Source organism: Arvicanthis niloticus, chromosome 30 (assembly GCF_011762505.2).
Source record: "Arvicanthis niloticus isolate mArvNil1 chromosome 30, mArvNil1.pat.X, whole genome shotgun sequence".
Lineage (NCBI taxonomy): Eukaryota > Metazoa > Chordata > Mammalia > Rodentia > Muridae > Arvicanthis > Arvicanthis niloticus.
In genome coordinates, this window is record NC_133438.1 from 7658548 (window position 1) to 7686461 (window position 27914).

General features: G+C 36.6%; 1 pseudogene; it reads right to left on the minus strand.

Annotated features, from left to right (window-relative positions):
• Positions 1-680: 680 nt before the first annotated feature.
• On the minus strand, positions 681-27220 carry LOC143440664 (vomeronasal type-2 receptor 116-like; annotated as a pseudogene).
• Positions 27221-27914: the final 694 nt, after the last annotated feature.

The following is a 27914-nucleotide window of genomic DNA, read 5'->3' on the forward strand; positions in this document are numbered from 1 at the left end:
CATTTGATATCACCTTAATTTAAAGAGTGGTTTTATATACTGGCAACAACTTTGTTTTTCCAGTTGACATTTGGCAGTGGGTTATAAAATAAGGTACTATGTTCACAACAACTTAGTATGCAGCTCTTTTGCAGTGACCTGATATAGAATAATCTTTATGAAAGTTTACATCAAATACATAGAAATTAGATTTCTTCAGAATGAAACACATATGTATCAAAGCCATGACAAATTTGTGAAGTGCATTGACTTCAGATCCAAAATGTTATTTTTTACACAAATTTGCTGTCCTGAATGTCAAATTTACAAAACATTAAACACGTAAACTTTACATAAAAAAACTCGATTCTGTTCATCATGTAATTAACAGTGAAAATAAATCTTTTTGGAGTCCAGTTGTCAAAGTAATAAAATATGTTAATGATCCAAGTGGAAGAACTCAGAAATTTGGATTTCATTGCAATTTGAATCACTAACGCAAAAGTAATAGTGAATGCACTAGGAAGACTAAAAATATAGCATATCTTTCAAATTAAGAAAAATGATTAGGTTGATATGATTACCTAAAGAAATAATAGCCCCTGGCATCAAATGTCCAATTATAACTTTGTATGTGAGTGTTCAGATAGAGAAGGACAACCAGCCTTCAACAATGTTGTTTAATTTGAGAAGTACAGAAGCTAGGTGTTAAGAAGGTTTTTTTTCCTCCTAGTATATGTTTTGTCTCTGATATAACGAAGTGAGTTAATTTCTGGCCTTAATAATATGATGTAACACTTGGGGACAAAGATGATGCCTAAGAGTGATGCACTGGAAGCCAAGATAGAGAAGACTTCCATAGCCACCATGATCTTCCCCTTGGTGCTGTGGTAGACAGGGAGGAAGGTGAGCCAGACACTGCAGAACACCAGCATGCTGAAAGCCAGGAACTTGGCTTCATTGAATGTGTCAGGTAGATTTCTAGACAAGAAAGCCATAAAGTAGCTCCCTAGGGCCAGTGCTCCCAAGTATCCCAGGGTGCAATGGAAAGCAATAGCTGAGCCTTTGTTGCAAATGATGATGACGTGTCCATGTTCTGAGTGAGCATCCTTATCAATAAATGGAGGAGATGTTGTCAGCCAAATTGCAGACAGAAAACCTTGGAGCAGGGTGCATAAAGGAATAATGAAATTAGGGGCCCTTGATATCAGCATCCTTCTTCTAACTCTTCCTGGAGCAGTGATCCTGAAGGCTATAACTACAGTGATAGTTTTGGCCAACACAGTGGAAAGAGCCATGGTGAAGAGAAGTCCAAAAGTGTTCTGCTGCAGGATACAGGTGGCTGTGCTAGGACGGCCAATGAAGAGCAAGGGACAGAGGAAACAGAGGGTCAGAGTGATGAGCAGAGTGTAACTGAGAGCCAGGTTATTGGCCTTGACAATGGGGGTGTCTCTGTTCTTCAGAAACACTCCAAGAACAATAGCTGTGAGTGAGGAGAATCCCAGGGACATGAAGCTGAGTGTCTTCCCCAAGGGGTCATCATAGGCCAGAAATGTCACAGTTTTCTGTAGGCAGTGGATCTTGTCTGTGTTTGCATAGTGAGTTTCTGGACACTTCACACACTGATCCCTATCTGGTAGAAATGCAGTTGATCATGAGTGCATACTCTGCTTTCCCATTTTATTCTAAGCCATTTCCCAGCTCCTACATACTGCGCTGTTACCAGAACAATCTTGCTTTGTTTCTAATGTACTTATAAAAACACTTTCCAGATAACATTTCTTTTTTTATATTTTATTTACATTTCAGATGTCATCCCCTTTCCCCATTTCTCCTCCCTAGAAAACCCCTATCCCATGCCCCCTTTTCCTTTTTGCTTTTATACATTTTTAAAAACTGTTAATCAAAGGCTTTATAAGTTTGGTAATGGTCAATCAGAAGTGTAACCCAATACCCAACCTAGATATATAATCTATCTTTGACTGGTGGAGACACATGAACATCTGCCTCTATGCCCCCCTTCTCTCTCTTTCTCATCACCTAGCTTCACCCTTCTTGTTAAAATAAAACTTTTCTCTCAAAATACAATTAGAGAATAATTATTTCTAATTGTACCAGTGAGGTACAAGATAGTCCTAATACCCAGTCCATCATTTGGTTGACTAACCAGAACCTCTGTCATCTCTCCTAACTAAAACACTTAGTTTTCAACCTGGCTTTTTTCTTGGCTTTAGAATGAATGTCAGCTGAAAATCATCCACTCAGATCTTTTCTCTCAAAGTAAGTAGCCAGGATTGGCTATGAGATTATAGGTCTTTAACCCCGTCAGAAATCCAGAATGCCTGAGTTAACTGAAATTATGGGAAGCACTAAACATAGCTTCTAAAACTTAGCCAATTTATAGAGACCTCTGAACACCTGGAAAACCCCTATTCTACCGAATGTTGGAGCATCAAATCTTCAGCCTTCTGGCCCAGAATTATCTGACAGACCTTAGTAATGCAGAATTATTAAGGGCTGATTACTCTGTCTAGGCAGATATAATCAGTCGACTATTCTGCATATGTGTCATTTTCTGGACAGTAATTTGTCTGTAGATGGAAAGAGGCAATTCTTGCCTAGTGGCTGTCACAGCACAACTGGAGTAACTCCAAGGATGCTCAATTTCTTCTTAGAATCCATGACAGGAAGCTATCAGGAGCAGACAGGTCTCTAATCAAAATGAACATTAATATAGAAATATTTGTAACATCGATTCTATGGACTTCTGACGTTTTGAAAACCAACTATCCATGTAAGGCAACCTGGACTGTCAGACAACATTTCTAAACTCAGTTTTTTTTTGTACTTCATGCTTATATGAAATAAACAGAATGAATTATTTTTCTGTTGTTACACATATGGTATCCTTGCTTTTAGTGACTCATTTATATTGGTTTTAGAAGTCGTTAGAGCACTGACATACCTTGCATTATCCTATTTCAGCTCTCACATTGCTTCTTTATTAATACTGTCTATTTGTAAGAGCACATAAGACTTTAGTGTAATAAAATGTCTTTTGAAATTCTAATCTTATAATGATATTCTTATATGTGTTTTAAATGTAAAATATCCATGGTGTTCTCTAAATTTCTTCATTCTCAGAAGGAACCTGAGTGAATTAGTATTCTGAAATTCTAGTAACCTTGAAGTATTTCACCAGTGACACAGTTCTCATAACTCTGAACAATACTAGCTATGTAATACTAGATACAGAACTGATGATATATTTCTTATGTCTATATTAAATAACATTTGAACACTGTTCCTGATACCTTGTCAATTTACTCTTAGATCATAATGTACACATGTGTTTATTTGGCATATTTTCAATAGATTAACAAAATACTTATATTTCTATATACCTTTCAATTTATAACTATATTTAATTTTCTTTATAACACGACAATATCATTCATATTCCTTATATAATACATACTGCTCAGGATTTTGCCCTCCCCTAACTCCTCCTAGGTCCTAAGATGTGGGGAATGGGGAGCGGGGAGAGGGCAGCTCTGGCATGGGTTAGAGTGAAGAAGCTGCCTCTTTCTTCTCCTAGTCCAGTTCTTCTTGAGGCAGCCCCAGGGGTGGGGGAGGAATGGAAGGTGGAAGAGCGTGGGAGGGGGTGTTGGTAAGACTTAGGTCTTATGAGGTTCCGGGTAAGGCCTTGAGCCTTACAAGATTTTAGGGTTGCTGTAATAAAAGTTTACTTATCTACCCTAGAAAAGTTCACTTACTATGCTACTGTAGCTGACCTGCTGTCCCTGATTCCGTGACCAGCAACTGCCATTTCTGGCACTTGCATTTCAGCCCTAAAATCAGCAATGGGTTAAGTAAATAGCCTTGTACTATCCTAAAAACTTCTTCTGAGGCTAAGAGACTGCAGGCTAGGGTGATTAATACCTGCAGCCTAACAGCAGAGGATTAGGCAATGTGGCCTTTGTTGTATCTCAGCAGGAACTGCTGGTCTGTAACTTAAGTTTGCTAGTCTGAGGTCACAGAAAGAATAAACACTTAAGAAAAGTTATTATATAGAGTTTATTACTAAGTGTAAAAGTTTCCAATGAAGGCTATTTAAGGGGAAAAGCAGAAAGGTCCTAAGTGGGGAAAACAGAAAACTTCTATTTGGGAAAAGGGAAAAACTATTCTATCTCTATTCTATTTTCTATTCTGACTCTCTAATCTAACTCTATTCTATATCTAACTATTCTAACTCTTCTAACCATCTAACTAACTAACTAACTAACTAACTCATTCTAACTCATTCTAACTAACTCTCATCTTTTCGTCCTCTGAACTTATACATCTTTCAGAGTACATGGTCACATGTTACAAAGTTCATCACAAGTTCACACGGAAATTCAAATCATAAATTGAAATAGAAGTTTACAACACAGAATGTTTACATGCATACCTATCAGGAGTAATTATCTAGCTAGACATTCATTACCTGTCTAGCTCCACAGGTTTGCTGAAAGTTTGAAACTATAACTTAAAAAATTAGTGAAGTTCTGTATAGATAAACCCAGGCAATATTTTCTCTTCTGTCCTGGTACCTATAATAAATTGTGAATTCCATTTTAGTGACCTTAGTTAATTGTTTTACAACTTCTTGGCATGTGCTCTGAGCAGGAGAAAGTCTGGTTACTATCTCTCTTGGGACAATTAATTGATAACACTTGGGAGACTGGCAGAGTTCTCATTGCAGTTTTGACTATGCGTGAGGGACCTAATAGCAGTCCTGTTATAAAAGAGCTTAATGATCATTGATATAATTTTATGAATTCTTATAGGATCATCATTAAGACTTAAGAAGTCATCTATTTGTTTATATAGTATCACTACAAGACAGTACATCTTCGTGGATCTGCAGAGATCTGTTCCAAAGGGGTGTGCTATTGCTTAGTGATTGTTACATATGTTTAATAATAATAATAATATGAAAAGTTTATTAATAGAAGGAATATTTCCTAAAATTACATCCACCACAGCCTTGCTAATGGGGCACACTCGTCGCAGATTATATATGAATCTGAGGCAAGAATTTCAGGACGATCATCTGCTAATTATTAGCTTGTCCCATTATGGCTCCTGACACTAAGGGATCTCAGATATCATCCAGCAAAACTTTCAATCAGTGTACATGAGAAGACCAAGATATTCCATGATAAAACACAATTTAAACAATATCTTTCCACCAACTCAACCCTACAGGACACTAGAAGGGAAACCTCAACCCAATGAGGCTAACTACATTCAAGAAGACACAGAAAATAAATAATTTAGTGCAGATTCTAAAAGTCAGAAGGACCTAGACAAATGTTTTGCAGACAGTAGGAGACCTATATACCAGTGCAGCATTATTGTCAATCACTGTACATAGGGAAAACAAGATATTTCATAGCAAAGACAAATTTAAATGTAATCTTACTACAAATCCATTCCTGTAGAAAGCACTAGACAGAAAACTTTAACCCAAGGAGTTTAATTGAATTCACGAATATGCAAACAATAAATGATTTCACTCCAGAAAAAGAAAGGACCCCTACTCATACAACCATCCTTCATCCTCCACCCCCCAAATAATAGGAATTATCAATCCTTAGTTCTCAATTCCCCAATTAAAAGACACAGGTAACAGAATGGACATCAAAACAGAATCATTCCAAAGTAGGCTTTTTGTAATGGAATTTCTAATAGTGAAAATGGGGTATGTTGGACTCTCTTGGATGCTCATGGGATTTTTTTTTTCCTACTGGGTTGTCTTGTCCAGACTTGAAATGAAGGCTCATGCCCAGTTTTATTGTATCTGGTAATGGCATGTTCAGTTGATATTTTTGTCACTTAGTGAAGGGAACTGGAGGAGCAGTGGATTTGGAGGAGAGGAGAATGTCAGGGATATTGACTGGGTGGAGGGGAGGAAGTGATTAAGATGTGTTGTATAATGCATAAAATCCAAGTAAAAAATAACATTATGATTTGCTAATGAGAACATGCATGTAAGGGAGCAAAATGTGGCCGTTTAAATGAGAATGCTCCCACCCTATAGGATTTGTGTACATTCGTCCCTCATTGGTGGGACTATCTGAAAAAGACTAGGAAATGAGGCTCTTTTGGGGGAGGCATGTTGCTTTTGAAGGTCTTTAAGAATCTCACCACTCAGTGTGTCTTCTTTGTCTCCTACTTGTGGATCAGCATGTGAGTTGTCAACTGTTCTTGTTATGTTGCCTTAGTTAATTTTCTATTGCCGAGAAGAGACATCATGACCAAGGCAACTTAAAAATGAATGCATTTAATTTGCAGATGTGCACTTCCAGATGGAAAACTTGGCAAATTACAGAAAGAAGGGGGTTTGAAAAAAATAGCTGAAAGCTTGCATCTGATCCACAAGCATGAGGCAAGGGGGGGGGGAGTAGAAGTGGAGGAGGAGATAGAAGTGGAGAGGGAGAGAGTGGAAAAGAGGGAGAGTGAATACTAAATGGAAATGAAATGAGCTGTTGATACCTCCAAACCCATCCGTAATGACAGATCTCCTTGAACATGGCCACAACTCCTAATCCTTCCCAAACAATTCTATAACTGTAGTACAAGTATTCAACTATAAAAGCATATCATATGGGAGTCCTTGTAATTCAAACTTTTACACATGTCTCTGTTCTGCCTTCACAGGCTCTAAGTACCTGAAAATAAATATAAGCCAATTAATGCCCTTCTATTATAAGATGCTTGGTCAAATTGCTTTGTAATATCAATAGGAAAGAAACCAAGAGAAAATGCATGGTGAAATGAAGTAGAGTATTCTGGTGTGGATAAAGTGATTTTCTGCAGGCAGCCTCAACCACAATGGTTCAAGAACAAAAAGCAGGTATGAATTTTAATGTCAGGAATGTATTACTTCTGTGGGAAAAATAAGACAGTAACCTGTGATTTTTCTGACATCTGGAAGGAAGACAATTATCTTCACTGCAGTGAACTAATTGCAATTGACTTATAGATGTTTTCTATTTGTTTACATATTGCAGATGTGGGCAGGTAGGAATGTCTTCTGCATGACTGACACTTACCTGTCTCATTGGAAATCTCATTTTGTGGACAAGGTGTGCAGTCAAAGCAACAGGCAACCTTGCCCTCCTGGTAGGTTTTCCTGAATTCAGGATGACAGCTCTCACTGCATACAGACTGTGGAATCTGAGACTAGAATGTATAATAACATATAGTCAGGTATTTAAATGGAATCTCCAATAGAGTTGTTTTGAATATAGAACCATTAATTTGTTCTGTCAGTTTCTCTAAATGCAGATAGTTGGATTGTTTTTACTACTAGGAATTGTCATTTACAGACCATTGTAGTCCATGCTTGGCCCTAATAATATGAATTTGTCAGAAAATTGTTGAAAGTTCATGAGATGAGGCATAGAAGTAACGATTTATGTTCTTGGTACCATGTATTGATTTGATTACAAATCTACTGCCTCTTTACTGTTGGTTACACAAATAATTTTTTCCATGATATATGTTTATCACGTCAGTGTAATGCATTTTAGAATCACTGTGGCAATGAATCTATGAGAGTTATTGTAAAATAGTTCTTAGGTTAATTTACTTGAAGTGAAAAGACCATCTCTAATAGTGGGTGGCTCTGATTTATTGGCCATGGTGCCTGAATAAGCAAAAAACAGGAAAGGATGTTAACAACAGCACTCAGCACCCTGACTGTTAATGTAATGTGAACTACTGCCTCTACCACCTAAGAACATGGCCTCCCACAGTGATAGAATATACTCTCAAAGTGTGAGCCTAGAAAAATGCTCCCACATTGTTTTGTTATGTAGCATTTTGCAACAGTAAAATAAATAACAGAGCTATACATTCCCAACGTGCTCTTCTGTCCTGACTGGGGCCTAGAAGAAAAAGGCCAACTGACCATTGACTGAAAACTTCCAAGACAGGATTAAGCAAACCTTGTGTCAGATGACCTGAGACAGTAATGAAAGTCTTCTTGAAATATTCTGTATTTATTATATTAAATAAATGAGAAGATTAGAAAATAAATAGTTCATTTTGCAAAATTAGGTGTTAAGATAATTCTGCATATTGGTGGTCATTACTTGCATATGAGTGAGTCTTGTGTGAGTGATGAAGACTCCTGACATTCAGAAACATGATTCTGTGATTTATATACTGTTCAAAACACAGAAGTATGACACAACCCACCTCTGTCGATCCTGTGGCCCACTGTATCATGTTAGAATATATGGACAATTTCTGGTCCTTTGGAGCATTTGGAGAAAATGTTCCTACTTTCACATTTAGCCCAAGGCCTTTTGGGAAGTTCCAAAAGTTGAGAATATCATACTTTACATGTGATTTCCTTTTCCAATCCAGACCCACATTCACTTCATTCTGGTTGATGAGTTGTGTTTTCCTTAAAAAGGGATGAAGCTAAGAGAGATGCATGCATTTATATTTTATAAACTTCAAGGAAGTAAAAACCAAGCACAATCAGGAAATATCTGTATTTGATTTTAATCCCTGATATAAAAAGCATCTTTAATATAGGTGTCAATTACATCTAATACTTGATACTGAAAGCATCATTATGTTCTAAAATGCTCTAAGGTGTTCATTAAAATAGTTAGAGCCAAGTACCTCTAAGTGATGACTGTGCATGGAGAAAACTCTCAGCTTCTTTAAAAATATAGTCATACCCAATTATATTTTAAAAATATTTAGAGGTTCACATGGCAAAATTAATGATTTTATGTATGATCATTTACATAATATAAGCATTTAAGAGGTGTTCATATTCATTGTGATAATTTCCTGTCTCTGACTTCTTTGTTGTGTAAAATCTGGGGTAAATGAGCCTTTCATATTGAAAATTTTACCATGAAAATATTGTATGGCTCTTTGTAATAAAACTATACACACACACACACACACACACATACACACACACAAACAATACACGGTCTCTCTTGCAGATTGTTGACAATATAATCTAAACTAAAATTTGCCTAGTTTGAGTGATTTTATAAAGTGTTTGAGTGTCATATTGTGCATATCACAATACCACTGAAGTGCTGAAGTGACACTACTTGAAGTGACATTACTTGCCAAGGGAAGAATACCATCTTTTTTTCCTTTTTCATGACTTTGAGATTGTGCTTGATCGAGAATCATCTCATGCAGACTATGGGCCACAACATATACAGCATTGTATACATTATAACTCTCCTCACTCATGGCCATGTCAAATATGTTCCCAGGCAAGAATCCCAAGGAGGCATTAGGCAAACAGTTTTGTGCAATTTTACAATCTTTCTTACTAAATGAACAATTGAAGAATGAGTGCCACAATACATGAAGATAAGTGTCTTCTGGGTATTTGGACGGGTTGTATTTCTGCATAAAATCTGTAAAATTAGGAATCTCCCCACGATGGTGTGAAAAAACAAGAGCCCCATGCAATGAGTCTATCATGAAATAATCATCAAATTTAGAAACATCCCATTGTGAAGTCAGTACCCATACTTTCCATGTGAGTAACTTCTGCTTAATATTTACTATTAAGCTTAATAGAGAATCAGAATCCCCATAAATAATAATCACATTTGATGATGAATCCAGGATCTGCACCTGATTTTTCCAAAATTTGGTCAAAAATGAGCCCCTGGTGACTGGGATCATTTCTACAAATGCTGTGCAGATTCCATCTTTATCCATCTCACTTCTCAAATCTGACAGAGTCTGGGCACCTTTGTCATCATCTATGATGAATAACCCCACCCAGGTCCAGTGGAAATGAAGCATCAAAGATACAATGCCATGTGTCAGAAGTGTGTCCTTGGGGGCCACCTGGTACAGAGAAGAAAACCGTCTTTGTTCACTCAGAAGACTATCAAAAGGCCCAAAAGTAGGCTGTAGAAAAAAAAAAATCAGAAACAAGAATATTGTCATAAAATTCAACTCAATTCTACAGTAATGGTTTGAAGTCTTTAGACCAATCCTGTTTTGAAGGTCAAACTTGCCTTTTTATGGGTTTTCCAGAAAAATACACAAAAAATTTTACGTTCAGTAGTGTGCTGTGTTTACTTTACCATTCCCTTTTTATCTGTTCTAAGGTACAGAAATGCAGATCTATAATTGTCTGCCTCACCTCCCTCTCTGTGAAGATTGATCTAAGTTTCCCTTTTTAACCTCACAGCCTCCTTAAGTGTCACCAAGTTGTACTGACCTCATGTCCTATCTCATCTTCTCTCACCTGTGGAAATTTGTAGAGATCCAGAAGTGTCCCTATGTATTCAGATATTGCCCATGATGGTCCTGTAAGTACAGCAGCTGAATTGCTCTCACTTGCACTTATGTAGTTAGGGATGTCATAATTAGACCCTGAAAGTGAGCTAAAAAGTTTGGACCAAATGGTACATTTGACCATATGGGACATTATTTGCCTCAAATCCCAGGGATATGTTGGGTAAAAGATAGGGGTTGCTGTTGATCTCCTCAATGGCAAACCTCATGGCCAAAATACATTGGTAGTTCCTCAACTTAAACCTGAACAGAAGGCAGAACAATATTTAGGAGGAAGATTCATATCACATATTGTTTGTGCAATGGCTTTTACAATTTGAATGCTTCTATTTCCAAATATCCATCTTTCAATATCTTCTCAGTATCTTTTGGGAATAAAATAGGATTAGTCTTTCCTCTTTACTTATTTTTTTATTGAAAATAGTTTCTTTTTTCCACCCAGTATATTTTTATTACATTTTCCTCTCCACTACTTTGTCAAAGGTCATCCCCACATCTCATACCACCCAAACCCACACCCATTCTTACTTCTGTTACTAGAAAACAAAAATGTTTGAGTAACAATCTATTAAAATAAAAACAAAGAAATCAGAACAGGACAAAATAAACAAACAGTCAAACAAACAAGAGCCAAAGTAAAAAGACAAGGAACAAAAATATATAGAGATACAGAGACAAATGTGCTTTCTTTTGTAGAAAATCATAAAAACAAAACATACCAACAAAAACATTCTATATATAATACATATACAAAATTCATGTATGGTGAAAAATGTGCCAATGAGTTTACTCTTTCTGCTTTCTTTTTTCTGTTTACTATTGGTCATGGTCCTGGCTTTAAGAATAGTTTGTATACCCAAAGAAACTCATTGGAGATAATTATTTTTTGTATGTGCCATTGGGTTATGGATGGGGGCTTGTGATAGCTCACAAATAGCTTGAAAATTTAACATGTGGTCTTGTGTCCATTTAAATTGTCAGCACTGGCAGTTTATCTGTAATATACTGATGCAGGTCCTCTACATGTTTCTACAGTCTCTGTGAGCTCATATGTCCATCACTTATCAATGTTTAGAAGGCTTTGTTTCCTCAGTCTCTTTCATATTCTCTTGCTCTTGTAATTTTTCCTCTTTCACTTTTGCATTTCTTGACCCCTGAATAAATTTTATGCTTATATTTCATTTAAAACTGAGTGTGCTACTACTGTAGGAAACTTCTCTGATGATTACAGAGTGAGACATTGATCTATGAACATAATAGAATATTCTAAGGAGATGTCATTTTATTTTGACATCAATTTAGCATAACAATATACTATTTGTTTTTCTGTTAGGATCATGGCCTATCTAGTTTCAGATTCTTGGCAGCCCAGGCAGTGTTGGGTTCCATTTCAAAGAGGCAGAGACTTTAAATCCAATCAGAAATTGCTTAATTAATTAAATAATTGATTATTCCCATAAGCTTTGTGCCACTATTGCACTATTGCATGCTTATATCTTGCAGACAGGAAACTGCTGTTGATCAGAGAGTTTGTATTAGGTAGATCTTTACATTTCTCCTTTGAAAGGATGGCAAGCACCTTCCAATATCATGAACATTAATTCATAGGAATAAAGGTTCTAGGTAAAGACCAGCTCATCTTTTTCCTATTCAATAAGTTGTGTTAGTGTTGTGTTCAGCAATAGGGCCTTAACTTCATTTTGTGTAGAGCAACCAATAGCCTTAGTCATAGCTTGGTTTGTTTGGGTGTTTCCTGAGGCCCTATTTTGTGAATGACTCAATCTATTTCTAGAACTGTAAGTTTCATTTGGTGGCAAGAAATGAGCTAGTTGTAGCTTTCTCTCCCATGTTATTTGGTGATTCCTTTAAAATTTCTTTAATCTATCTATCTATCTATCTATCTATCTATCTATCTATCTATCTATCTATCCATCTGTCTGTCTATCTATCTGTCTATCATTTTTCTGTTTTTATCAATATTTTATTTATTTACACTTCAGATGTTATCCGCTTTTTCCATCCCTCCTATCATTAATCCCCTATCCCAGGCTTTCTCCTCCTTTTTTGCTTTTATACCATTTAAATTACATGCAAGTATTAAGGTCAGTTCTAGGTTGAGGAACTGGCAATACAATAAATGCAAATAGTGAAAAAAACAAGCAAGACAATAAACCCAGATAATCAAAGAACATGCAGGACAATAAACAGAGTCCTGTGTTCACTATTTCTAAGGGCTTATCAGGATGACCTAAATATCTGAGCCTACTTCCCTGTCCTAGCCCAAAGTCATTTTCATTTCTGAAGCCTACTTCTTTGTTCTAGCTTAAGTTTTAGATTTCTGCCTGTAATTACTTCTTTGTTCTAGTCTAGAATTTAGATTTCTGCCTGAAGTTACTTCTTTGTTCTAGCCTAATGTCATAATCTTGCCTGTAGTCCATTTCTTTGTCCTTGCCATATGTCAGATTTTTTCCAAGCAGCCCATTTCTTTTTTTTTGTGTCCAATGTCAGACTCCTGGCAGGCAGCCAGAAAAGCTCTCCACATCCCGCCCCCCCCCTTTATTGCATAAACCAGACTGGTCTGTCTTAAGTTTTTCTGACAAGAATGCCTTCCTTACCCATGGTGGAATATGCATTATCAAAAGCAATGCACTTATGTCTTATGTTGTTAAGGCTTTGTGCAGAATCTTATCCATCCTTGGTTTGCCATCCTGTTAAATTAATAGCTCTGTCTGGGGGTTCATTTTCAGTTGCAAGTCGTGTACTTTGTCTGCCAACATGTTCATGTAGTTAGACACAAGCTGTAACATGATGGGCAGGAATAAATGAATTCCCAGGACAAAAGGGGCTAGCCTAATCAAGCTATATATGCCATTCCTGAGGTTTCTGTATACCTATCTTTAAATAAGATTCTACACCAGAGATAACCAGTTGGCCAGAGGCAAGCATAAGAACATAAGCAACAGAAACAAATACTACTTGGCAACATCAGAATCTAGTTCTTCAACAACAGCAAGTCCTGGATACCCTAACACAACTGAAAAGGAAGATTCAGATCTAAAATAACATCTCATGAAGATGATAGAAGACTTAAAAAGTAACCCACTTTAAGGAGTACAGGAGAGTACAGATTTAAAAGTAGAAGCCCTTAGAGAAGAAACACATAAATCAGTCAAAGTAATACAGGAAAATAAAATCAAACATGTGAAGGAATTGAACAAAACTGTCCATGATTTATCTATAAATAGAAATAGAAACATTAAAGAAAACACAAAGGGGACAACCCTGGAGATGGAAAACCAAGGAGCAGGATTCACAGATACAACAGCACCAATAGAATACAAGAGATAGAGAGAATCTCAGGCTTAGAAGATACTTTAGAAGAAATCAACATTGTAGTCAAAGAAAATACAAAATCAAAAAGCTCCTTTCTCAAAAAATTCATAAAATCCTGGACACAATTAAACCTAAAAAAATAGTTAGAGAAGAGTGTGTATATTCCCAAATCAAATGGTCAGCAAACATCTTCAACAAAATAATACAAGAAAACTTTTCTAGCCTAAAGAAAGACATGCCCATATACATACAAGCAGCGACGAATAGCAAACCAGAAGAGAAGTTCTTTTCATCACAAAATAAAACATCAAATGTACAAAACAAAGAAAGAATTTTGAATGCAGTAATGGAAAAAGACCAAGTAACATATAAAGTAATACCTATCAGAATTACATTAGACTTCTCAACAGAGAATCTAAAAGCCAGAAGATCTTGGGCAGATGTCATACCATAAGAGACTAAAAATGCTAGCCAAGGCTACTATTCCTAGCAAAACCCTCAATGATGATAAATGTCTAGAGAAACCAAGATATTTCATGACAAAACCAAACTGAATCAATATCTTTCTACTAGGCCAGCCCTACAGCAGATAATAGAAGAAAAACTCCAGTACAAAAAGGGAAAGTACACCCAAGCAAAAGCAAGAAATTAATCTTACAACAACACCCCCCCCAAAAGAGAACCACACAAACATAATTCCAGCTGTAACAACAAGAATAACTGGAAGCAACAATCATTGGTCCTTAATATCTCTCAACATCAAAGACTCAATTCCCAAATAAAAAGAGATAGGCTACCAGATTAAATACACAAACAGGATCATGCATTTTGCTGCATACAGGAAACACACCTCAGTAACAAAGACAAATACTACCTTAAAGTAAAAGACTGAAAAAAATTTCAAGCAAATGTTCCCAAGAAATAAGCTGGAGTAGGCATTCTAATATTCAATAAAATAGACTTTCAATCAAAAGTTTTTAAACAAAGATGAGGAAGGATACTATGTACTCCTGAAAGGAAAAATTCACCAACATGAACTCTCTCAGTTCTGAACATCTATGGACCAAATGCAAGGGCACCTGCATTTTAAAGAATCATTACTGAAGCTCAGCACATACAGTGCACCTCAGACAATAATAGTAGGAGACTTCAACACTCCATTCTCACCAGTAAACAGATCATGGAAACAGAAACAGAGACACAGTGAAAATAAGAGGAGTTATGAACCAAATGGATTTAATAGATATCTACAGAAAATTTCACAAAGAATATACATTCTTCTCAGCACCTCATGGTGCCTTCTAAAAAACTGATCATATAATTGGACACAAAACAAACATCAACAGATATGAGAACTTTGAATGAATCCCTTGAATCTTATTGGATCACCATGAACTAAGTCTGTTCTTCAATAACAAAAAACCAAAAACCAACCAACCAAACAAATAAAAAAAAAAACCAGTCCACATACACATGCAGGCTTAACAACTCTGTACTCAATAATAACTTGGTCAGGGAAGAAAGAAAGAAAGAAATTATAGACTTTTTAGAATTTATTTTAAATGAAGGCACAACATTCTCACATTTGTGGGACACAAAGAAAATAGTGCTAAGAGGAAAATTCATAGCTCTGAGTGCCTCCATAAAGAAATTTGAGATATCATACAGTAGCATCTTAGCAGCATATCTGAAAGTTCTAGAACAAAAATTGCAAATACTCTGAAGAGGAGTAGACAGTAGGAAATAGTCAAACTCAGAATGAAATCAATCAAATAGAAACAAAGAGATCTGTACAAAGAATCAGCAAAACCAGAAGCTGGTTCTTTGTGAAAATTTATAAGACAGATAAACCCTTAGCCAAACTAACTAGAGGGCACAGAGACAGTATTCAAATTAACTATATCAGGAATGAAACGGGAGACATAAGAACACAAAGTGAGGAAATTTAGAAAATCATCAGATCCTATTACAAAAGTGTATGTTCAACAAAACTGGAAAATCTAGATAAAATGGATGATTTTCTAGGTGGATTCCATGTACCAAAGTTAAATCAAGATCAGATAAACCATCTAAACAGTCCCATAACCCATAAGGAAGTAGAAGCAGTCTTTAGAATTCTCCCAACTCAAAAAAGAAAAATCCCAGGGCCAGATGGTTTTAGTGTAGAATCCTATCAGACCTACAAAGAAGACCTAATTTCAATACATCTCAAGCTATTCCACAAAATAGAATCAGAAACAGAAGGAACACTACCCAATTCATTCTATGAAGTCACAGTTATGGTGATATCTAAACCACACAAAGACCCAACAAAGAAAGAGAACTTCAGATCAATTTCCCTTATGAATAACAATGTAAAAAATACTCAATAAAATTCTTACAAACCAAATCCAAGGACACATCAAAGTGATTATTCAACATGATCAAATAGACTTCATCCAAGGGATGCAGGGAGATCCAATATACAGAAATTCAACAATATAATTCACTACATAAACAAACTCAAAGGAAAAAAATGATCATCTCATTAGATGCTGAAAAAGTCTGCGAGAAAATACCGCACAACTTCACGTTAAAAGCATTGGAGAGATCGGGAATTTAAGGCCCAAATCTAAACATAATAAAAGAAATATATAGGAAAACAACACACAGCATTAAACTAAATAGAGAGACATTTGAAGCAATCCCACTAATACCAAAAACAAGGCAAGGCTGCCCACTCTTGCCCTTTCTACTCAATATAGTACTTGAAGTTCTAGCCAGAGCAATTAGACAACAAAAGGAGATCAAAGGGATATAAATTGGGAAGGAGGAAGTCAAGATATCAGTATTTGCAGATGATATGACAGTATACATAAGAGACCCCAAAAATTCTACCAGAGGACTCCTACAGCTGATAAACAACTTCAGCAATATGGTTGGACATAAAATTAACTCTAACAAATTGGCAGCCTTCCTCTAGTCAAAGAATACATGGGCTAGGAAAGAAAGGAAAACAAGACCCTTCACAATAATCACAAATAATGTAAAATATTGTGGTGTGGCTCTAACCAAGCAAGTGAAGATCTGTATGACAAGAACTTTGAGGAACTAACTCAAAGAAGGTCTCAGAAGATGAAAAGATCTCCCAGGCTCAGGGATTGGTAGGATTTTTTTTAATGAAATATTTTATCTATTTACATATCAGATGTCATTCCCTTTCCCCATTTTCTCTCCCTAGAATCTCTTATCACATCTCTCCTCGTCCCTTTTGCTTTTATACCATTTTAATTACATGCAAGTATTAAGGTCAGTTCTAGGATGAGGGTCTAGCAATACAATAGATGCAAATAGTCAAGGAACAAGCAATACAATAAACACAAATAGTCCAAGAATAAGCAAGGCATTAAACCCAATTATGTGAACACTCCATGATCACTGTTTCTAAAGGCATATCAGGATGACCAAAATATCTCAGCCTACTTCCCTGTCCTAGCCCAGGGTCATTTTCATATCTGAAGCCTACTTCCTTCTTCTAGCCTAAAATTTATATTCCTGTCTGAAATTACTTCTTTAATCTAGACTAAGATTTAGATTCCTACCCGAAATTACTTCTTTGTTCTAGCCTAATGTCAGATTCCTGCCTGAAGCCTACTTCCTTGTCCTTGGCCAATGTCATATTTTTGGATAGGCAGAATGAATATATTAAAAATGGCCAACTTGCCGAAAGCAATCTCCAGATGCAGTGCAATCCACATCAAAATTCTAACTCAATTCTTCACAGAATTAGAGAGAGCAATTCTCAAATTCATTTGAAATAACAAAAAACCTAGGATAGTAAAAACTATTTTCAACAATAAAATAACTTCTGAGGAAATCATTATCCCTGACCTCACGTGTTCCACAAAGCATTAGTGGTAAAAACCACATGGTATTGGTACAGAGACATGCAGGTAGGTCAATAGGATAGAAATAAAATCCAGAAATGAACCCACACACCTATAATCACTTGATCTTTGACAAAGGAGTTAAAAGCATCCAGTGGAAATAAGACAGCACTTTCAACAAATGATGCTGGATCAACTGACAGTCAACATGTAGAAGAATGCAAATTGATCCATTCTTATCTCCTTGTACAAAGCTCAAATCCAAGTGGATCAAGGACCTCCACATAAAACCAGATACACTGTAACTAATAGAAAAGAAAGTGGGGAAAAGCCTTGAACACTGGGGACAGGGGAATATTTTCTGAACAGAACACCTATGGCTTATGCTCTAAGATCAAGAATCGACAAATGGGCCCTCATAAAATTGCAAAGCATTTGTAAGGCACAGGTCATCGTCAATAGGACAAAACAACAACCAACAGAGCAGGAAAATATGTTTACTAATCCTACATTTATTAGTGGGCTAATATCCACTATATACAAAAAACTCAAGAAGTTAGATGCCAGAGAACAAAATAAGCCTATTGAAAAATGGGGAGCAGAGTAGAACAGAGAACACTCAACTGAGGGGAAATGGGGAAATGAGATAGCATTTGAAATGTAAATAAACAAATATCCAATTTAAAAAAGATAGTAAGCATGGTCACACTACCCAAAGCAATCACCAGATTAAATGCAATCCCCACCAATATTCCAACATAGCTTCAATTCTTTACTGACCTTGAGAGGACAATAATAACTTTTTGTAGAAAAACAAAAATCCCAGGGTAGCTAAAACAATCTCGAAAAATAAAAATGAATAAAGTAAATTAATAAAACAAAATATCCAATTAAAAAAAGAAAATGAGAGAGAGAGAGAGAGAGAGAGAGAGAGAGAGAGAGAGAGAGAGAGAGAGAGAAACAAGAATCCCAGAGTAGCTAAAACAATCTTGAAAACTAAAAAAAAATTCTTGAGTTACCACCATCCCTGATTTCCAGGTGTTCTACAATGGTATGGTAGAAAAATTTTCATGGTATTGGTATAAAAACAGACTTGTTTATCAATGGAATCAAGTTGAAGACCCAGCGATAAATCCACACATCTATGAACAACAGATTTTTGTTAGATAATTCAGAAATACAGAATGAAAAAAGAAAGCATCTCCAAAACATGGTATTGGTCTAACTAGATGTCTAATGTAGAAGAATGGAAATTGTTCCTTATTTATCACCCTGCAGAAAACTCATGTCAAAGTGGGTCAAATACTTCAACATAATACCAGATACACAGAACCCAATAGAATCTAATGTGGGGAGTAGCATTGAATACACTGGCACAGGAGATGGCTTTTTGAACAGAACATTGATATCTAGCACTGGCACTAATACTGACAATTAATAAATGGGAACTCATGAAACAGAGAGGTTTCTATGAGGCAAAGGGCACTGTCAAAATGACAAAACAGCAGATTAAAAAATTGGAAAAGATCTTCACCAACTCCTCATGTGATAGAGTGCTAATATCCAAAATATGTAAAGAACTCAAGAAACTAGATATCAAGAAGACAATTAATACAAATCAAAGGTTGGCTACACAGTCAGACAGACAATTCTCAAAAGAGAAAACTGAAATGGTTGGGAAACTGTTAAAGGAATGTTGCTGTCTGCAAGTACTTTTTGGCATCAGCAATAGTGTAGGGGTTTGGTGTCTGCACATGGGATAAATACTAAAATGAGGTGGTCTCTGGATGGCCTTTCCTTCAGTCTCTGTTCCATTTTTTTTGTCCCTGTATTTCCTTTAGACAGGAACAATTCTGGGTTAAAATTTTTGAGATGGGTGGGTGGCCCCATCCCTCTACTGAGGGCCATGCTTGTCTATTGTGGGTGGTCTTTTCAGGTTCTATCTCCCCTCCTTTGGGTATTTCTGCTAATGTCATCCCTGGGAGCCTATCCCATTTCTAGTGTCTGCGAATTTCTAGTGGTTCGCCCAATTCCCCACTCCACAGTGCTACTTACTTCTATTCATTTTCCAGGCTCTCTGAATTTCTCTCCTGTCTCTTCCCCTACTTGTTTCTGCACCCCCCTTCCATCTTTCTTCCCTATCCCATGCAGCAGCCTCCTCAAGGTCCTGGTATGGTTGTCCTCTGAGAGGTTCTGCCAGCACCTGACTAAGCCAGATGCAGACACAACCAGCCATTGGACATAGACCAGGGACTCCAATGGAAGATCTAGGGGAAGGACTAAAGGAGCTGAAGGGAATTGCAACCTCATAGGAAGAACAAGGATATCACCTAATGAGAACCTATAGAGCTGCCAACGACTATACCACTAACCAGAGTATACATGGGTGGGTCCATGGCTCCTGCTGCATATGTAGCAGAGGACTGCCTTATTTGGCACCAATGTGGGGGAGAGAGCCTTGGTCCTATGGAGGCTTGTTGCCCCAGTGAAGGGGGATGCTGGAGGGGCAAGGTAGGATTGCATGAGTGGGTAAGCACCCTCTTAGAGGCAAAGGGAATGAAGGATAGGGTGGGGGGATTGTGTGTGTGTGTGTGTGTGTGTGTGTGTGTGTGTGTGTGTGTTTGTATGTGTGTGTGTGCAAAACCTGGAAGGGGAAACATTTGAAATGTAAATAAATAAAAAATTATATTTTAAAAAAGGACCCCAAATAAAGCAGGTTCTGAAAAATCAAAACCTACACTTACTCTTGCAGCATAAGGGATCAAATACAGAGACTCACCTTCAGACAGACATTATGTAGAGAGTGTGAGAGATCTTGGAATACTCAGCTCTAAGTAGGATGTCTCTGTCAAATCTGTTCCTCTCAGAGGTAAGGGGAAGAGGGATGAAGAACTAGGGACAAAGGGACTGAGAACGGAGGCAACTTTTAGAGGGTAAATAAAATAATTTAATAAAAAATGTCCAACATACTTAGCTATCAGGAAAATGCAAATTAAAGTGATTTTGAGATACCATCTTACACCTGTCATAATGACTAAGATCAAAAACACAAGACACACCACATGCTGGTGAGGATTTGGAGCAATGGGAACACTCCTCCATTGCTGGTGGGAATTCAAACTTGTACAGACAATATGGAAAATAATATGGCAGTTCCTTAGAAAACTGGGAATTGGCCTACCTCAAGACCCAGCTATTCTACTTTTGGGCATATACCCAAAGGACGCTTTATCCTACCACAAGGACACTTGCTCAGCCATGTTCATAGTTTCTTTATTCACAATAGCTACAAACTAGAAGCAATCTAGATGCCCTTCAGCTGAAGAATGAATAAAGATAATGTGGTATATTTATAAAATGGAGTATTATCCAGCTTTAAATAATGTCATTATGAAAATTTCAGGCAAATTGATGAGACTAGAAAAAAAAAAACTATTCTGAGTGAGACAACCCAGACCTAGAAAGATAAACATGATATGTACTCAGATATAAGTGGATATTAGTTTATAAGTAAAAGAGAATCATGCTACAATCCATAAGCCCAGATAGGCTAAGGAACAAGGAAGGATAAGTGGGATGCGTGGGTCTTTCTGGGAAGGAGAAATAGAATAGACTTTGTGAGTGGACTGTGAGCAGGTAGGGATGGGAACTGGAGTGGTCAGGTAGGAGTGGAGAAAAAGATGGAGGGAGAGAATACAGGGCAAGCCAGACAAAACTGGGGGAAATTTGGGAAGCAATGTGCATACCTAGTTCAGTAACAGCTTTCAGAATTCTATGAGGGTGACTAGTAGGATTCTAATGAGTACTTTTATTAAAGGAAAATATGAAGCCTGAACAATCCATCTCTGTAACCAGGCAAACATTCCAGTGCCGGGACTGGCACATCAATGCCATACAAATTTCCACCTATAATTTATCCTGCTTGTGAGATGTACTGAGGCAATGGAGAGGCAGAACTTGTCGGTGCAGCCAACCAATAAATGGTATAATTTGAGTTCCACACCAGGAAAGGGAGCACATGCTTGACACTGTACAGATGACCAGGAGCCAGAGGCTTGATAGCCCTCAGACCTAGGATAGAAAGAAATTAGTATAATGACTCCCAATGGTATTCTGTTGTACTCATAGATCAGTGCCTAGCTCACTTGTTATTAGAGAGGCCCCCACTTGCAGCTAATGGGAGCAGGCACAGAGAACCATAGTCAAACATTAGGTAGGGAGAGAGACCAAATAGGATATCTCCACTGGATCCTTCCCTTGGAACTTTGATATGCCTGAGGAAGAAAAATTTGGAGCAGACACTGAGGTTGTGAACACTAGCAGATCACAGCCCACAGAATAAAATTAGCAGGACTAGGTCCTCCTGATATGTGTTAATGGTTGTTAGGTTAGTGATTTTGTGGGACTACTAAATGTGGAAGTTGGGGTGTCGCTGATTCTTTTGTTTGATCTGAACACTTCCTTCTACTGGGTTGCCTCTCCCCCTTGATATGAGTGTTTATGACCAGTCTTATTGTATCTCGTTATGCTGTCTGTGTTTGGCTGATATCCCTCAAGAGGCTTGTTCTTTTTTGAAGAGAAATGGTTGCCTGGATAAGGGGAGAAGGACTTGAGGTGGGGCTGGGATTAGTGGAGGGAAGCAAAGCTGTGGTAAAGATGAATTGAAAATGAAAACAATAAGAAAAAGAAATCTAAGGAGGCATAGCTATTCTGAGATGTAGCAAAATATACATCAAACAAAACCTATTCTGAACGGCTAGTCAAATATACTTTATACTTATTAAAGGAAAAAATTTAACAACAGGGTATTAAAATTCTAATCATGTACACATCACACACAGGAGTACTCAACTTCACTAATGAAACAATAGTAGATTTAGAAGAACAGATCAACCATAGCACAGAGAGGGTGAGTGATTTCAATACTGCATTGTCAGCAATAGACAGGTAGTATGGGGAAAAAAAACTAAATAGAGATGTTGATGTTAAATGACATCAGCAGTCAGTTCTATCACTACATTTAACATACCTTGTGCCTTTGTAAACCACTAGACAAATGATGTGTTTACACCTTTATTTTCTACCATGTATTCAGCAGCTTTCAGTGGCCCTTCTACATGAAAAAATACTTTCAATACATACACATTCTTTCCAAGAACCTTTCTATTCTCTATAAACTAGTGGATTTTTATGCTCTAAAGTTTGAGGTCATTTTTAACACAAAAGATATTAGTCTGAATGCTTTTTATGACATTTGTAATAAGACCAGATGAAGTATAAGGACTTTCTTCTGTCTGTCTGTCTTTCTCTTTCTCTCTCTCTCTCTCTCTCTCTCTCTCTCTCTCTCTCTCTATATATATATATATATATATATATATATATATATATATGTGTGTGTGTGTGTATGTGTATATATGTGTATACATATATGTATATACATATATATATATCACTATATAAACAACAGTGCATAATATGGGACAATGGTTCTCTGTCTAGCTGTGAGCACACAGGCTAAAAGCATTTCATGCTCCTGGGACCCAAGATGCTGTGGGGTTCTCAAGGGTAGTTATATACTCCTCAAGCTGTATTATATATGATTTTTTTCCAAAAGCAATTTACATACCCTGTTATTTTACTAGTTCTACTTAAAAGGTTTTTCTGCACTTAAGAGAATCTAAAAAGCCATTTCTACAAGAGTGCTCAGTATATTTATTTGGATGTTCCAGATTTCTGTTTAGATCATGCTTGCCTAGAAAACACAGGTCCCCGCGTCTGTGAATTAAAATGTTCAGATTAAAGGCATGTACCGCCACGATGCCCAGAAAGACACTTGATTTTGAGAGAACATGGTTTACAATAAGTTGTATAATTAATCTGACCAAAATAAAAAAGTGATACATTACATTTAATAATTTAACCATTGTATGTTTCTCATGATACTGTTGACATGATGAGAAATGAACATGTATAAATATTACTGATAACTATAGTAATGCAAAGCCTAAAAAAATTAGTGCAATATAGTTTTAGAATAAAACTGGAGAGATGTGCCATATTTGAGAAAACAGTCTTGAAAACTGATAAATATACCTTGGACAACTAAAAGTTCATGATATTTTATACTTTCAGCATGAAATATCAGAAGTATTTAAAATAAACAATACATTGTAAAATGTTTTCAAATAAGCAGTAAGGAGATATTTATGTCTTTTAATTTGAAAAATAGTGAAAATGGAAAGTATCTACAGAAAAGTTAAAAAACCTTAAAATCTGACTTTTCATATTCTTCAAATATATAATTCACTACAAGTTATTGATATATACATGCACATGTTACTGATAAAATATAACTTGGATATATTTTTATGTCCAGTGAAGGAAAAACACTTCATATACAGTGAAAGAAACTGTCATTAATAATCGTGCATAAAAATTCTATAATGTGCATACATATACTACTGTAAATCAATCTGCTTTATTCTGATGAACATCATATTTCATATATTCAGAACCTATCAAACATTCATTTACCATCTAAATTTTGACAACAAGAAAGGAAACACAATAATAAAATTACACCACACAAAATTAGTGTCATGGAAAATAACTCTAGCTCCACAATGTTTGGCCTTTTGTAGTTATGGTAATAAAGACAACTATACTTAATGCAGCTACAGTTGTACCATGATGAAATTTAGCATAGGAAAGAACAGTTTCTCTTTCAAATTATATATGGAGTTTCTTATAACTAGTAAAATATTGTATTAGAGTATGAAAGCACCTGTGGACCTTGAAGAGTATATGCTTTCATGTGCTCCAATCTCAGTAAAAAATATAATTTGAAAATGTGCTGCCTAAAGAATTGCCTCTTTTCATCTACAGACAAATTACTGTCCAGAAAAGGACACTCTTGCAGAATAGTTGACTGATTATATCTGCCTAGACAAAGTAATCAGCCCTTAATAATGCTGCATCACTAGGTCTGTCAGATGATCCTGGGCCAGAAGGCTGAAGATCAGATGCTCCAATGTTTTGTAGTATAGGGACTGTCCATATGTTCAGGGGTCTCTATAAATTAGCTAAGTTTTAGAAGCTATGCTTTGTGCTTCCCATAATTTTAGCTAACTCAGTCACTCTGGATTTCTGACAGGGTTGAAAACTTATAGTGTCATAGCCAATCCTGCCTATTCACTTTGAGAGAAAAGATTTGAGTGGATGGTTTTCAGCTGACATTCATTCTAAAGCCAAGAAAAAAGCCAGGTCCAGAACTAAGTGTTTTAGTTAGGAGAGATGACAGAGGTTCTGGTTAGTCAACAAAATGATGGACTGAGTATTAGGACTAACTTACACCTCACTGGTACATATTGGCATAATTATGCTCTAATTGTATTTTGAGAGAAAAGTTTTATTTTAACAGGAAGGGTGATATGTAGGAGGAGCTAAGGTGGGAGGAATACCGAGAGGAAGAGAAGGAGTAAGGAGAGGAGGAGAAGAAGGAGAGGAGAAGCTAGGTGATAGAGAAAGAGAGAGAGAGAGAGAGAGAGAGAGAGAGAGAGAGAGAGAGAGAGAGAGAGAGAGAAAGAGAGAGAGAGAAAGAGAGAGAGAGAAAGAGAGGGGGATATGGAGGCAGTTGTTCATGTGTCTTCACCAGTCAAAGATAGTTGATATATCTAGGATGGGTATTAGGTTACACTTCTGATTGAGCATTACCAAACTTATAATGCCTTTGATTAACATTTTTAAAAAGTGTAGAAAAGCAAAAAGGAAAAGGGGGCATGGGATAGGGGTTTTCTGGGGGGAGGATGGGGAAATGGGATGGCATCTGAAATGTAAATAAAATATCCAATAAAATAATAATAATAATAAAAAAATGTGCTGCCTAAACCAGACATGTTATTTTTTATCATGCATTTAATATGTATGATAAAATGTAAGTTCATTTTAGTTTTATTTCTAACTTCATAGTGTATTAAGTCACATTTAACAGCCCTCTCTTCTTGTACATATTCAGCAAGCCAGCCACAGAGAGCTCATTTAATTACACATTACAAGTTAATTAAAAACATCACACATTACAAGTGTGATGTTTGTAGGCATGGGACTGCTGTAGAACAACCTGAAAAGGCATTCAGGCTGAGGGACAGTGGTGCCTGACCTGTTGAGATTGGAAAGCAGAGGAGAAGAAGAGGAACAAGGAGAGCATCTGCTGCAAATCAGAATAGTTTCTATCTTAGTATGCAAGGTGTAAACATCTTGAAGACTATTGAGCTTTTTAATCTTTCTTGAAGTAAGCAAGGATTCCTATTCCATACAATGTTTTGTTGAGGGATCAATGTCTAAATTTCCCATGCCTATGGTAAGGCAAAACCTATTACAATATCCTTAATGACATTTTACACTTGGACATTTCCTCTTCCACTGCTGAATTAATTAATGGCTTAGCTCCATAGTCAAATTTTAGCAGACACAGTAATGCCACACTAACAATAATCCATCTTCAGTCTTATGCCTTTATTAGGTGAATTTTCCTTCGTCCCCACCTATTGTCTCTAACTTCATTTCTGAATGTGTATTTCCATGCTCCCTTGTTGAGTTCACACTTGAGTGCAAGGTGCACTTCTCATTTTCAGATACTCATTGTGTGGTTACCTCCAGCAACGGCCTTGTCTGCCTGGGATAAAATATTCTTGTCTTCCTTCAAACAGTAACATGAATGATTGTTTCTCATTAGCAAGACCTAAGAAATTCAAGCAGACTTGTTTGACACTATATCTTAATCTTGCATCTTTGAGAACACCTAGAAACATTTTCAGAGGCCCCAGAACAATCAATGTGTGTGTAGAAACACATTCATAACAACAACAAATACACATATGATTTATATGCAGCAAATAGGTAAACATGGTTGGTAAGTTATCCCAGAATACAAATATTAAAGGTAAGATAAACAATTCTCACACAGATGAAGGTATCTGTAAAGCAGATAGTAGGTCTCCATTTCTAATCCTGACACTCCTGCTTCCAAATTGTCAGCAGCACACACAGAGATTGTTTGTCACTGGAGCCTCACACAAGGAAATAGTTGGTCACTAACAACAGTGGCATTATCCCTTCTCAAGGAGCACAGCTAGATGTCCACATCCCTCTCAAATACCCTATTAACTTTTTATTTTATAATCTTTCTCTTGTAGAGCTAATATTGAAAACATCTAAACTCTTAGGAGTTACAGGCATGGCAGGGAATATGGTGGAAATTTCCAGTATCTCCTGTGGAAAGAAACTGTATTAACACCAAACTCCTTGTTCTTTGGAAGTACCAGATGAGTCACAGGACTGCAGAAATATCTAAGAAAGGAAGAGAGGATATTTCTTACTAGTAGTAAAAATTGGAATAATGATATTTGAATCTGTACTTCTTGTGGGACATGTGAATGCTGAATCTTGAAAATGAATATATGATAAAGGACTTACTCAATCATAATTTCGTTGTTGAATTTAAGCATACTCCAGTCAATTGTTTTGTTGAGTGGGTAGACAGAAAAAGCAGGGAACAATCTAACAATCACCACATTTCCTTTCCCCTTTAAACAGTAGTTCATGTTGACTAAGCACTCGCTGCTTCTGTAGGAGCACATAAGAATTGGAATCTGTAGAAGGTAAGAGATAAAAATCCAAGAGAACAGCATATTAACAAAGTATCTGCTCCTCCTTGAGCAGGATAAGGTGAACTCTGCTGTTTCCAGCACAGCTATGCATGGCTTATGTGTGCATGATTATTTGGCATTTTATTGGTGACTCAAGTTATCCCTTGAGTCATCCCAAGTTCTTTCTGACAAGACTGTTTACTCTCTTGTGGAACTGTCCAATACTTTTTTTCCCCCCACAGGCTTTGAATCTGAGGTTCTGCATTCAGAATAACAAACATTATGGATAGAAAATATTTTCAAAAGTTCTCCAGCCACAGGCAGTATGATTTCATCCAAGACTACAGAGATCCAGTTCTAAGATACGAAAGACTTAGTGAATTCAGCCACAAATGTGACCCATGACTCTTCTCATGGGAAAGTCATTTATGATGATACAAACATGTATACCAGATGATGTCATGGTTGATGAAACAGAATAGAGATCCAAAAAGGTCATGCCTGGCCTGACCAAGTCACAATAGTAGGCAGCATGGTTTGTAGAACTGGAGAGTGTTAATCTTGGTTTTGCTTTCCAGGGTCTCCTTGAGTAATAGATTTTTTTCCTAACAGATGTCTGAACGTCAATATTATGTCCAGGCCCCATTCTACACAGTTTGTGTCTCTTTTTCATGAAACTAATGGTTCTCCTGAATTGATTTCCAAATGAGCAACTTTAAGTCAATTTTGAAATCAA